This window comes from Quercus lobata, chromosome 12 (genome assembly GCF_001633185.2).
Source record: "Quercus lobata isolate SW786 chromosome 12, ValleyOak3.0 Primary Assembly, whole genome shotgun sequence".
In the NCBI taxonomy this organism is placed as follows: domain Eukaryota; kingdom Viridiplantae; phylum Streptophyta; class Magnoliopsida; order Fagales; family Fagaceae; genus Quercus; species Quercus lobata.
Window position 1 is genome coordinate 38,765,913 of NC_044915.1, and position 5,488 is coordinate 38,771,400.

A 5,488-nucleotide genomic window follows, 5' to 3' on the forward strand; every position below is an offset into this window, starting at 1 on the left:
TCGGCAGCGCTGGTCGGCGCTGGTTGCGGAGATGATCGAGGAGGGTGGCGAGGAGCTGGAGGAGGAGACCTGGCTGGAAGAGATGAAGCCTGGGATGGTATTATTTTGGCAGGTGCGGACTTTCCCGGTGGACCTTCCATCAGCTCCATCAAGCTTTTCTGGGGTTTCCTTTGTATCCCCATCTCGTCAGGATTTTCATCGGGGCTTGTGGGCTGATTGAAAATCCCGAAATCGTCCGCGGATTCAGATACTGTTACAACGGTTTCCTCCTCTTTTCCCCTTTTCCTTCCCCTATTGGTTCCCTTTTTCTTGAGGGAAGGTGAGGGTGAAGAAGGTCCCGCCGAGACGCTGGCCACGAAAAGAGGCTCTGTGCGAGGTGTGTATTTGGGAAGTGGAATACCCTCTAGAACAATAAACCCTTCGTAGGCAACACTGATACGGCGAAGCCGAGGATCGCGTGCCCTAATCACGCACTTCGGCGCTTGAAAGCCAAAAGAAAGAGAGGTGTAGCCAAGAATTAAATGTGCTGCCCGTAGCTGACCATCAGCCTCGTTCACGTATATTTCAGTTTTCAATAACCTGTCTAGGCTCGCTTTATTGACTAATCTGAGATTGGGCTTCGTGTAGCGTCTATCTGCAAAATCGTTGATTCTAAAGTTAAAGTTGTAAGACACGAAAATAATAAAGGTAAGTAAAATGTGTTCGCGAGCTAAATAGCATAGGTCTATAACTTCGCACCCACCTGGTGTTCCCTCTACGGTCGGGCAAGGTAGACCATCATGCCATTCCCCAGAAAAAATAAGGAAATCCTCTTTTAGGTTTTTATTTGAAGTGGGGAGGCATTGAATTAGCCTTACTTCAGGATATCTCTACTTGAGATAATAGTCCTAGTCAGCTAGGCGGTGAAGGCTGTACACCTAATTCACGTCGTGATGGGTTAGTTTTAGATCCATTCTCTGATTCAGAGCGTCTACACTTCCCAGGACCCTAAACATATTGGGAGCACATTGAGTAGGGGATAGCCTAAAGAAGTTGAGGTAACCCTTAGTGATACTACCCATGGGGATAGTCATCCCACCCTCAATAAAGGCGATCATGGGGATAACTACTTCCCCAGTTTGCCTGGCATCAACCCACTCCCCTTGGGTTGCATACCTCATCCCTACCATTGGGGGGATCTTGTACTTAGAACGGAAGTCTCTAATACCCTCCTCGGAGTCAACAAGACATCGAAAGGGATTCTTCTGTTTCCCCATTTTTCTAAAAAACTTAGTAGAAAAGACTTTTTGGCTTTAAACAAAAATGGTAAAAACTTCAAGAGGACTTACAGGTTTGAAAGAAGGACCTCGGACAACGCACGATTATTTGTAGTCGCCAGGAGAATAGTGAAGACTAGAAGAGGGCAGATTCAATGTATAAGGCTTTGGAACCACGTAATCATCAAGGGTAAGGTGCAGGTTTAATTAGGGAGCGCCTTTATAGTCATGTGAGGATTGTGAGCGGTGAAATTCCCGCTCACAAAACAAGAGAAGCCCCCTGCCATCTGATTTAGATCTCACCGTCGAACGTGGGAAACAAGAGAGTTTTCAGAATTTAATGCTGCCAAAATCGGGGTGCTGAAGCGTCAGGGGCATGCCCCAAAATGCGCACAGGTGCAGGCTTATGACGTCAAAATCCACATTTTTGCCCGAGGAGTCAAAAAGTAGGATTTTGAGGGGCTATTGTGGGGACCGTTCGATTAATGGGCCCATAGGGTTCAGAACTGATTCAGGATTGTTGGGCCCGTGGCCCATCCAAGGACGTGTACCCGTCCGAGGACACCATACTCCTCGGCAGTATGCGTCCGAGGACGATCGCGTCCGAGGACGATCGGGACGTGGTCTCACTGCGATCAGATCTCAGAATTAGGTCACCGTAAAGGATAAGAGTAACCGATTAAGGATGAAAGAGATAAGGCAAACAAATATCTGTAACTACAGCTGCCTCCACATTAATGACCTCTCAACCAACTCTCTGACCGCATTAATGTGGAGGTGATACCTGAACAGTAAGGAAGCAACCTTACAGCTGCCCATAGGAAGTTCCAGGAGGTGCGAGATGGGACAGAAAGAAATCCTCCGGACCCAACCTACACGTGTGCGGTAAGGATGGAGCGCAAATGGGAGTATATAAACTAAAAGAAGAGCATGAAGGAAGGGGAGCGGAACAGAAAAAGAAAAGAGAAGAACAGACATAAAGAAAAAAGGAAGAAAGGAAGGGAAGAGAAAGAGAGTTGCACTAGTCACTAAAGAAAAACGTTCATTGTACCAACTTTAAACCTTTAACGTTCTGGAGAGTGAATCTTTTGGGGAGAGACCACAGTTAACCTAGTTCTTTACACCCACGCTCTAAAAATCATATTGTCCGGGCCTTTTACGTGCGAACCCAATACTATTTAGGTTCGTTACAAAATCGTGTCCTTACACTTAGTTTCACACAACATGCATTCATTATGTAACTTAAAAGTAAAATATTCATTTATTTTAAGTAAATTAATAAAAAAAATTATTTACATATAAATTTTGATTAAGCCGTGGCATGGGCATAATACTAGTATTATACAATAAAAGTTGAGTTTAGAAGTCATGATTGCGCCAAGTGGTTACTCTCACTAATTAGTAAATTAATTTTATATTATTTTTTAGGATATATTTCCTCAAATTAAGGGATAATATTTAACAATTGTTTAATTTAGGTAAAACTTTATCATTTAAACTTCAACAAATTTAAATTCTATTCAAACTAAAAGTCTATTATAAAAAATTATAAACTTTAATCCCAAACAACAACCCAAGTTTTCTTTCTTAAAAAATCCGTGTTTTGACTTATACTTCAACTAAAAGTATATTATCAATATTTTAAGAACAAATAATTAATAAATTATTTTTATATTATTTTTATGATATAATTCCTCAAATTAAGGGATAATATTTAGCAATTGTTTAATTTAGAACAAATAATTGTTTTCTTAAGATATATAAGATATATAAAATAGAATTTCAAGATATATAAAATAGAATTTCAACTTATGTCTCTTCATGATGATTACTTTTTATTATCTCTGTAATGATTACTTTTTATCATGCAAAGACTTTATTAGTTGAAATTGTTATTCACACATTTTCACATTTTCACAATAGACTTTATCTATTGAGCTAATTATATATACTCTCATTATTTCTCAAATATTAAGATCAATAACTCAATTGTTCTCTTTAGACACACACACACACACACACACACACACACACACACACACACATATATATATATATATATATATCCTAACAGGTATTCTTTTTTATTTTTTATGTATAGTATTGTGAATATTTTGATGTTTTTTTTTTTTTGAAAGATATTTGATGTGTAGATGACTATAAAGCACAAAAATTAAATTTTCATTAAAGTTTTTGTGTTTCTTAAGTATCATTATTTATTTTCAAAGATTATATATATGGTAGAGCATATATATAAAAAGATGGAAATTTTTATTATTATTATTAATAAAATGTGGTTCTAACTTTTAATTCAATTATTCCACTTTTTTCCCCCAAAAAAAAATTATTCCACTTTTTACACATAGAACACCCCATACATCATAACCCCATGCCAATAATTAATGGTTTTTTTAATAAGTAATTTTACATACACAAATTATTTTATAACATTTTTATAAAAGTTGATATGCCCAACCTTTTATTGGTTTTATCTAGACCCACTATTAATATTATTTTTTCAATTACCAATAATCACTCACTACATTAGTAGTTTGTAAAACTTTTTGTAAAATAGTGGTATTTTTAGTATTATTTGTTTTTAACAGAGAAGATGGAAAACAATAATTATGAAAATGATGTTTCATTTATGATTTAATGGCATCAAAGCCAAAACAACAACTTTTCAATACGTATAACAACATAGCATTAATCACATCAACAACATTACAACGTTATTCTTTGTGCAAGACTTTTCACATGTGGACTATTCTATTAAAATATATGCACAAGATAACATCGCAAACCAACATAGTGACACACACACACACACACCACCAATTCTTCCTAGGCAACCAATGAAGATAAAATGAAATTTTTAAGGACCACATGGAGTGCCTTAGTTTTGGTAGGCTCAACCATATTTATCCCACGATAACCCCCCTCACCAAATTGGCTCACCACTGACACACCCTTTTCTCTCATAAGTTTTACCAGCTCAATTTGATGTTCAAACAGTATGTCTCCATCACAGCCAACCACCAAGACCTTCCAGAAGCAGCTTGATCTTTTCCAGAAGTTGAGGCCCATCTCCAATCTTTGGATTGCAATACTCATGGTTGCGGTCAGCAATTGGTAATGACAATTCCCACATTAGATCACAAACACTTAGTGGAAAAATTGGATCATTGTCCCTCAATTCTGATTGAGTCATTTAGGACCCACCAAAGTATGGTTGATGCAATATCAACCCTCTGATCACCAAAGGCTCAAGTTTATCGATTTCTGTGGCTGCTTGTAATCCTGCATGGTAGGCTATGTTACCACCAGCACTACCACCCATAATAAACGTGTTAGATAAATCAGCGTAATCTCTTAGCCAATCATCTGGGGTGGTTTTGATCCAGTGTAACGCTTCCATAGCATCATCATAAGCCGCCGGCAGCCGGTGCTCTGGGGCGAGGCGGTACTCCACGGATACGATGATGACGTGGAGGTCAATTTCCATGTTGGCACAATGATCATGGGAAATTGATGAGGCTGCATTGTAAAGGATGAACCCTCCTCCGTGGAAGTAAACTATGAGAGGCAATTTAGTGGAGGAGTTATGGTCAAGTGCTTCTCTGGGTAGGAATATTCTAATCCAGGTGTTGTTTAATTGGTTTAGAGGGATGTCTTTGGAGAGAACTGGAGTGGGGTGGCTAGGATCAGGTGTGGTTGGAGTGTTCGGGACTTCTCGGAGGCGTGTGATCGTGCCGTCGGGATTGAGGGCGATTTGGAGGTGTTGGTAGGGATCAACGGTGGGATTTGAGGGAGCAGTTTGACTTGACATGGCGAACTCTCTAGCTTTGTGATGAGCTTTTTGCTTAAATTGTTGAGTAACTGTAATATAGCTGTGTAAGGAACCAAGGATGGAATTTGCTATGTGTTTGACTTTCACTTGGGAAGATATATATATATATAAGTTAAAAGTTGTTGCATTGGTGAGTGTGAATTGGTTTACTTTAATAGTTTAATTCAGGCAAGTTTGGAACACATAAAAGGCAATTGGCCGGCTGCTAGACTGCTGGTGTTATAAATATTGCCCATGTAAGATGATTCTAGTTCTAGATACCATTTGACTGTTGGTTGAGGGTCGGCAAATGATTATAAAATTTGCCGTGAATATCAATGCAAGTGACAATCAATTTTATCATGGTTTTAAAAACTAGAACGGATCTATCGATATAGTTGAG

General features: G+C 38.7%; 1 pseudogene; it reads right to left on the reverse strand.

Annotated features, from left to right (window-relative positions):
• Positions 1-4,045: 4,045 nt before the first annotated feature.
• Positions 4,046-5,115, reverse strand: LOC115970061 (annotated as a pseudogene).
• Between the last annotated feature and the right edge of the window lie 373 nt (positions 5,116-5,488).